Source organism: Papilio xuthus, unplaced genomic scaffold (assembly GCF_000836235.2).
Source record: "Papilio xuthus unplaced genomic scaffold, Pxut_1.1 DF827542.1, whole genome shotgun sequence".
NCBI lineage: Eukaryota > Metazoa > Arthropoda > Insecta > Lepidoptera > Papilionidae > Papilio > Papilio xuthus.
This window is the reverse complement of record NW_013531107.1, coordinates 4,947,350-4,957,261: the sequence shown is the minus strand read 5'-3', so window position 1 is coordinate 4,957,261 and position 9,912 is coordinate 4,947,350.

Sequence of the window (9,912 nt, the reverse complement as noted above, 5' to 3'; positions counted from 1 at the left end):
AAGATCCATGCAGCCGTTCTCGAGATACTTTCCAACAAACATCTATCCATCTAAACATTCGCATTTATAATATCAGTATGATTTGTAGCCATCAATATAACTATAAAGAGTGTATCAGTTAAAAAATTAACAAATGATGCCGGAGTGTCGATGTCTGTCTGTGATCTCCAATCTGAGATAGATTCATACGTACGCTTGATTTAGATGCAGTTGGCACGCGAACTGAAATTAGGGCGTGCACACACTATACCAGTGTTGTATTAACCTTATAGAACACTAGCTATCGCTACGTCCGCGCGGAAATAAAACCTTAATAAGTAGCCTATGTGTTCTTCCAGACTATGTTCTACAACTATTCAAAATTTCAACATAATTTAAACAGTTGTTCTGGAGATATCGCCTAACAAACATCCATCCATCTGAACATTCGCGTTTATAGTATTATAAAGATCGAATTAAAAACTTAGTCATGTTTCTTCTTCCAGTGCCTCTTCATTCTTGAATTTTAAAAAGTAAAATAAGACTTGAATTAATAACTCATAATTGTATACAGTCTATATGTTTACAGTTAGTGTCAGTCCAGACAATTTAAAAGTCAAACTGCGTCTTTAAGGGCGCGGGCACAAAATTTGCGACGAGTGACGGCAGAGCGGCGGGGCGGCGTGACGGGCGCAGCGGGGTGTTGTACTTAATTAAATGTATAGCACAATTAACCGATGTGTTCGGAACAAGCAGGAGCGGAGTAGTTTTATTTTTTAAAACAGAAAATGACAGACGAATGATTTAGTTGACATTTTTATAGGTATCATAAAATAAAATTACAAACACTATCGAAGTGTGTTAATAGTTATTCCAGCCTTTGTTAATTTACCATAAAATTACTTAGCGTGAATTTCCACTGACGATACATTTGTAAAAAAATATATTGCCATCTTTCTTATACTCTTAGATAAAAAGAGAGATGGCAAGATATTTTATATAGATATTCGGGCTGTGGGAACCTACATTTATGTCTAATATACGACACTTATTATAGGGTACAAGTGTTAGGAGAACAAAAACATGTTTACTTCTCCATGTGTTTAATATTCAAAGTTATCGATAATCTAAAAGTGATAAATGAACAGCTTATATAGTTCCTGGGCGTTTTAATTTAACTTTGTATTTAATAATAGCACGATTAATATTTCACATTATAATTCTATAGACAAAGAATTTATAGCCAGCATATGACGGTGTTCGTCAGATGGATAGTAATTATCACCTTTTGAAGGAATAGGCTTGTTTTAAAATGTCCAAGCAAACTGCTGGATAACTAACAAACAAATAAATTAACAGATATATAAACCTTGTCAAAATAGTTTGAGCTTCATAGCTCTATTCGAGAAATAAGTTTCAAGTAGCTTTAGTACTTGCATGGACATTTTGATGCAGGACATAAAAATAGTACAGTATGAAAAAGTATAACAATTTTTTCTCCATCTATTTCAGTCATATAGCAAATCATTGCCACGAAATTCACGCCGTACTGTAGTTGTCTTGACTATAATTTTCTAAATATAAGCTATAGTATGACAAAATCATCCGTCCCGGTAAGATAGGAGCTATTATTGTGGATATATTATAAATTCGAATGTTTGGATGGATAGATGGATGTTTGTTGTAAAGTGTCTCCAGAACGACTGCATGGATCACGTTGAAATTTGGCATAGATGTATAACATAGCTTGGAAGAACACATAGGCTACTAATTTAGATTATTTTAATTTCGCGCGGACTGTCACGGGCGATAGCTAGTTTAATCATAAAATAGGGCGTTTAAAAACAGTCTTGTAGCTTTTAAATTAACTATCAAAGAATAGGTAACATAATAATTTATCATTAAAATATTCATTGCTTTAAAAAAAACATGACTTTATACAGTTTAAGTACACCGAAGTTAATTTAAGTTTCCACTGGCGATTGTAAAAAGCATGTAAACCCTCTCATTCGCTTTGCTAAACACAGACACGGATATGTTTTTATACATGTTTGCCAGTGGAAACGCACGGTAAATCTTGTCTTATACTATGGTACAAGACATAATTTTGCATACGTGTAGATCATGTTTTTGTAGCGTACCTACGGATATTACTAATCACGTCTCAGCGTGAAGTTAATGCCCTACATAGACCTAGATTGTTATCATAATAGTACTAGAGATGTCCTTAAAGAGATCTCGTTAAAAGATGTTATTGATATAAAAATGTTAGAGATCCTTGAACATAACCAGATAAATCTTAGTAATAAATGCGAATGTTTGGATGGATGGATGATTGTTAAAAGGTATCTCGAGAACAGCTCAATTGATCCGGATAATTAGGTACACATGTAGAACAATTTAGTGTCCATTTTAAGCGTATATAGGCTATTTGGATTTCCGATCACGAGGTCGGGGGTTTGAATCCCGTCATTTGACTATTGTCGTAAACCATATCCTAGCACAAGCATAGAGCTTAGTTGGAATGGTAAAAGAAATATTAGTAAATTTACAAAAAAAAAACTGAAAAAACGTATAAGGTATAAATTGAGGGTTAGTTAATTCAAAGAGGACAGAGTCAGGGGCGGCAGCTGGTATTTAATAAAAGAAGAAATTATTAGAGTTAAAGTAGTTTTTAAGTTTAAAATGCAAATCTTTATTTATTCCGTATAATACAAAAGACATCAACGACTTTTGATGATTCTTTGCCCAAGATAACATGTTTGTTTTTCTTTTAAAAATTATAAAATTCAAAAGCTTTAGGTTATAATAGGCTTAGTTAATTGTGAATATTTTAATCCAACACTTATCTTAAATTATTTCCGATAAAAAAGCCCATTGAAAACCACATAGACTTACAAACGCGGACAGGTTTCTTAGTTAATACATATTCATTCAGAATTAAACAGCGAAGTCAAATTTATTTGCATATCAAGTAAACATTCTAGCGATAAAAAAATGAAACTTATTTACATTATCTATGGGCTAACGCTGAACAAGCGATGCTAGTTTGTCTAACATAAATGTCAGCCTATATGGGGTTGGCAGAGTCTCAAGTTGATGCTGCTATCGTAACCGAATACGGAAAACGTATAGATAACTACGAGATGTGTTTAGTAATGTTGTTTATGTAAATATTTTTAAACTGGTCCAATCCAGTTGCGATGCTAAACGTCAAAAATCACGTTAAAAGCATTAAGTTAAATAATGTCAACTATGACAGTATTACAATGTTTTTCGGGTATCTTGGCGGCTCTGAAGATAATTTTAGCTGTAGCGGGCACTGCGCATTCTGAAGATATTTGAAAAGACTTATACATGTAATGTATAGAAAATTAATTCCTCTTTCCCTTCCCAACTTTTTTCTTATAAGGAAATGATGGGAAGTGGAAGTGGACTTTCCGGATGAGAGGATGCATGGAAAGGGAATATATTTTCTTTCTGTGCATCCTCTCCTTCGTCGATTAAAGGTAGGCAACGCATATGCAATTGCGCATGTCTATGGGCAACGGTCACTTCGCTATATCAGCGATTTCTGGTGGCCACTCGCTGTTTTGCTACCTTATGAAATAAAAAAGTTTTTTTTTTAATTTTGTGTCGATTTTAAGGACATCCTTAAAACACTGTATCAAAAACTACATCTAAATAGTACTTCTGGTTTAGAAATATCGAGGGGACAAACACACAAACATTTTTACGTTGTAGACTAGCTGTGACACGAGCCTCCGTTTCCGGAATTAAAAAAAAACTTAATTAGTGTTCTTCCAGACTTTGTTCTACTATGTCAAATTTCATTGAGATCCGTTCAGTCGTTCTGGAGTTACTTTAGTACAACCATCCGTCCATCCATCTAAACATTCGCATTTATAATATTAGTAAGATATAACTACTAATACTATAGAAAAAAATACTGTAATTGCTCATTGAACAATCTGAACATGATCGTTAATCATACGCGTTTCTGTTTTCCTTTTCAGTAACGTGGGAAGTATCATGTAATGTTGTAAAAAATATATGAATATATCTTTACTATTTCGCATCTAAATGAAAACGAATGATTGAGATATGCGAGGTATATTTTATTAGTCACAAACTTTTGCTCACAAATCTTACTAATATAATAAATGCAAATGTTTAGATGTATGGATGTTTGTTTCAAGGCATCTTCAATACGGCGCCATTGATATGGCGTAAATTTGGCATAAGTAGAACATAGCCTGAAAGAACATATAGGCTGTTAATTAAGTTTTTTTTAGTTCTGCGCGAACGGAATTGCGGACGACAGTTAGTAGAGAAATGAATACAGAATGATAGAATAAAATCTATATATATAAAAGGAAGTCGTGTTAGTTATTATTTATAACTCAAGAACGGCTTTACCGACGGCTGAAAATTGGTGAGGAGGTAGCTTAGAGACAGGAGACAGACATAAGATACTATTTTTTGAATTTATGCCCTGAAAAGCTTTTTTTTATTTAACTTACTAATATAATAAATGCGGATGTTTAGATGGATGTGATGTGGATGGATGGATGGGTGAAGAATTTGGCATACGTATAGAACATAGTCTGAAAGAACACAAAGGCTACTGTAATTAAGTTTTTATATATCCATGCAGACGGAGTCGCGGGTGACAGCTAGTATATTAGTAAATTATAAAGTTCTATTATAAAGTTGAAAAAATAATGTAAAGGTGGAGGTCCTCCTAAACAATTATACAATAACATATTGCCATCTCTCTCTTTATCTTTTGGAAGACAAGAGACAGCGATATATATTTATACAGGTGTTACGATGAGAATGACGGTTATTAAAAAATTACCGAAGAATTATAACGATTGCTTTATAGCGGGAGTGAACACAAAATAATATTATAATAGTAATAAAGTAATATAACACTGCATATTAAAAACAGTTTTATTACAGTTAAAGAAAACACTAATTAAATCTATGTAAATTAATATTGATGTTTTTTATGAAATGCTAGCGGACGCCCGAGACTCCGTCCATGCAGAATTAAAAAAAAATAATTAGAAGCCTATGTGTTCTTCCAGATTATGTTCTATACGTATGCCAAATTTCGTGGAGATCCGTTCAGCCGTTCTAGAGATATGCACCTTCAAACAAACATCCATCCATCCACTCGTCCATCCATTCATCCATCCAAATATTCGAATTTATAATATAAGTAAGATTTCATGAATAGATATTTTTTAAATAAATAAATATTAATGTATGCAAGCTTGGTAAGATTAACTATGTGCAAGTTCTCGAAGCTTCGTGCACTTTGTTTCCTTTGTGTTATTTGCGGCTATAAAATTTGGATGCCACTTTTTGCACAAGGTGGTAAACAACCGAGTAGCCATTTGAAATCGCTAAAATAGTAACCGCTGCCCATAGACATCTGCTATTAGGAATATGATTGCAGATGCGTTGCTACCAACTAGAACAGCCTACCTACAAACTACGAAACTTGGAATAGATAACAGCTACTAAATAAGTTTCTTTTTAATTCCGCGCATGTGTAATTGCAAGCAACAGGCAATCTTACTAATATTAAAAATGCGAATGCTTAGTTTGATGTATGGATGTTTGTTTTAACATATCTCCAGAACGGCTGAACGGATCTTGATAATATTTGGCATTAATTCCGCGCAGACGTAGTCGCGAGTCACAGCTAGTGTTTTATATAAAACGTGTCTATGATTGCAGAGATTTGAAGACTGATTTTAATTTCAGATTTCGATGTATAAGGCGTGTGGTGAGCGAGGAAGGAACTTCGAGGCAGAAATTAATTAATACCAATTTCGTGGCTAAACCAATAACCTTACTTCCGCTGTCTCACACCGGCGCAGCACCGCGCACTTGTCTTAGAAAACGCACACTTGCGCCAGCGCAGAAAAGGATTAGAGAAAAGATGTTTGAAATAGTTCTTAGTCTCCTCATTCGCTCCAACGACATCGAGCCGAGCGCGCGCGTTGATCCTAACCTCAAACCGATATAAATATATACGATAGCAGTTCATTCACGCTCCGAGAGCTTTTCGGGTGCAATGACCTCTGTCATGATGTCTATTTTTTTTATCCGAACGAACGTCCTTGCCACGGACCAGATGTCAGATGAAAAATGTCTTACGTCGCGTTAATTCAACGTTTAACTTTTTAATTATGTGAAGACAAAATTTTGTGCATGTGTTAGTGATTAACTTTTTTTAAACCATGTGATGTGTTGTGCATCTGTGATGGTAAAATTAAACGACGATTTTTTTACAAGTAAGTCATATTTAATTTTTAACGATGGATTAATTCGTGTAGCTTTTTTTTTCTAAAACAAGTTATTGCATTTAAATATTTATGCATTTACTTTTTTTATATTACGGTTTTTGTTTATCAGTTCCGATGTAACCTCGTCTTATAATAATTTATCTGCGTCTACAAAACAGTCGTTTTAACGAAATGTAAACACCCTTTATATTAATTTAATTTTAGCGATTCAACCAAGCATACAAAAATGATTGGGAATAAAACAAATAATAAATTGGTATAATTCATAAGGAAAATAAAATAATGTTAATTATTATTTGATTTGAATTGCAAATTTTTCTAACACACCGTTATATGCAAGTTTCTAATTTATTTTACGCTACATAAACTATTGTTGTACGTATTTTTTTAACGAATAACTTAATACACGTAACAGTGTTCAATAATATACGAGTATTCAATTTTATTTATGAAATATATTTACATATTTATAAGATTTTAGAATATAGAATATAGAATACAAACCTTACTGTCAATTAAGTTTGATTAATTTATATTTTATTTTTATTGAAAACTACCTATACCAGCGACTTCGGCCGCGTATTTCTTAGGATCATAAATTCAATAAAAAAATTAAGTTTGAATTATTCCTGCATACATTAGTTATTTTCTATGAAAATTCCCGTCAAAATCGGTCTATTCGTTACGTAGATTATCCTAAAACTGATAGACAAACATACGTTTTTTTTATTAATTTTATATATTGGTTTATCGCTATATGTAACACTAAAACCATGTGCGTGAAATAATTTTTTATATTACATACAGACACTTAGTAATTAATTTTATAGATAAATTACCGTTTTGGCGTTAGACGTTAATTATCTACAAGGGTTACCACAAATTTTTGGAGTCATCAATTACGTAGGCCTCCGGGGCCTAATTTAGTCCTCTGTCCCTTCCTACCTTTTTTATTTTAAGGAAAGGATGGGAAGGTGGACTTTCAGAATGAGAGGATGCATGGAAAGGGAAAATATTTTCTTTTTGTGCATCCTGTCATCCGTCGATTAAAGGTAGGCAACGCATATGCAATTGCGTATGTCTATGGGCAACGGTCACTTCGCTATTTCAGCGATTTCAGGTGGCCGCTCGCTCGTTTGCCACCTTATGATATAAAAAAATAATTAGAAGCTCATACTAAACGTGTGACGATTGTATGGATTAGAGATATAAAAATATACATATGTTTACTTACACCTTTATTAGTATATTTTTCTTTAGATTTAATGCTTTTCATACAGGCCAGTACTATATTAAGTAGTTATTTGGATGAAAAGAAATAAACTAATTGTGTCTTTCAAAGCGTAAGTACTTATTCCAAAGTCCGGTAACGTATCCTTGCTCCGTTATGCTAATAATAAAAAATCTGTACCGTAGTCCAATTCTTACTTGACTGGTCAGGGGACATATAAGAAATTGAGATATTCTCTTACCTTATGTCCCCAATTCTGTCCATTTATAGTAGCCAACGGATTGCCTTTCAACAGGTCGGAAATAATATCTATGGGTAGCGGTCACTTTGCTTTCTCGAAACCACGTGGCCTTTTGCTTGTTTGCCAAATTCTACAGTATAAAAAATTGGCATTATTCTGATTTAAAGAGTTAAGATGCTCTTAAGTTGAAGTTGCCCAAAATTTAGCAGCACCGAAGGTTTACTTTAACGTCAAGCCATACGTTATCTACGCTTATTATGGTTACGTGCTATAAATGCTTATTGGGGGAACTCCTTAGTGTAGACTTAGTATGAGAAATCTACACTACAAAGCTGTTGTAACTATTACACGACTTTTAGTTTTTGACTTGTAATGTATCCCAAGCATGCATCTCAGTTATTTAATTTTCAAATTAAGGATCACCACAGGAATTTTCTTTGGTGATCTATAAACTAAAGTTTTAATATGAATGTTGAAGGGTGCATCGGTTAGGGAAAGGCTAAGGAAGACACGGTTTGTATGAGATATGCTTTGATAAGGAAGGGAGTGAAATGAAGAGTGATATATAATTCTGGTGGAAGAACCAGTTGCAGGGTTGATAAGGGTTGTGAGAACCTTGGATGTTCCTATTAGCTATCTCGTATGTAGGCTGATTATTCTCTGTTTGAACAGGCTGGAGTAGAAAAAATACTGTAATTTTAGTGGCCATTTTTGGAACAATTTTTGATGTTAAACAATAGTTTTTTTAAAACTAAATATGAATTGAAAGCTATGAAAGAATAGTTTTTATTTATGAGATAATTAGTTAGATTTTTTTATTAAATAAGTCTATTAATGATGTTATTCGAAGCATATCGCCGCCATTTTGGTAGGTGTGTAAGGAAACTAGGAATGCGATCGATGGAATAGAAAGTATCAACGCTTCATGATTGGACGTTTGTGTTTGCGTTCTGATTGGTTGTTATGTGCAATATGCACTCGCTTCGCTATTTACACTTTGCCAAATAAGTCTTGTCTAGTCTTATGTAGTATATAATGAGAAACCATTTAATGGAAACGCAATAAATAAATAAAGTTTGTACAATCTTAAAATGTTTTTATTTGATTTTATTTTATTTAAATTGACAATATAACTTATATAGTAAATGGATATCAAAACTTAATTTTATATTTTATCTAAAAAAATCAGACCTCTCTGAATCAGTATTGTAATATTTAGTACATCGTAAACAATCATCATCATTATCATCATCATCAGCTCACTATACGTCCCCACTGAGGGGCTCGGAGCCTACCCTAAGTTAAGGGTGATTAGGCCATAGTCAACCACGCTGGCCAAGTGCGGGTTGGTTGACTTCACACATATCTTTGAATTACTTCTCAGATATGTGCAGGTTGCATCACGATGTTTTCCATCACCGTAAGAACGTCGGATAAATGTACATATGCAAATCGTAAATCGAAAGACACATTCGTACATGGCGGGATTCGAACCCAGGACCTGCAGATTGCAAGTCAAGTGCTTGACCCCTCCTAACAATACTAGGGAAAAATATTTATACCTAATTCTTTTTATTCTTCTTCCTGTCTTTATACCACACATATGGGGTCAGTGTACTAAGTTTTCCAAAACCTTAAGGTTTTGGCTTAGTGTTTTGGACCGGATATAATATAATTCCAATCGTTGGCTGGCTTGGGGAAGTACAAGGCAGTTTGTAGCATCAAAAGGCAAGTCAATACAAATAAATATTAATCCATATTAGTTGTGCCTTTAACCAATATTCTACACGTTCAAATAAATTTTAAAACTTTTTACTTTTTAATTTTAAAAGATTTTTTTAATTAAAAAAATATCAATAAGATAGCGAAAGGACGTTATTTTCTGTGTTCTTGTTAAACTATCATTGTAACGTGATACATCTTGTTTTGTAACCTAAGTACAACACGAAGTACAAGTATTAATTTAATGTTAAATGTCACAAATGTCACATTTAGGTAAAGGTGTTGCCAGCTAAAGAACCAATGTTAAACACATTTCACTCAAAGTGTTGCAAGTTTGACAGTTCGCAATCCATCCTATAATACGCCGACGCAAACTTGTCTTACAATGTTAAATACGGTTCAAAGGGAATTCCAAA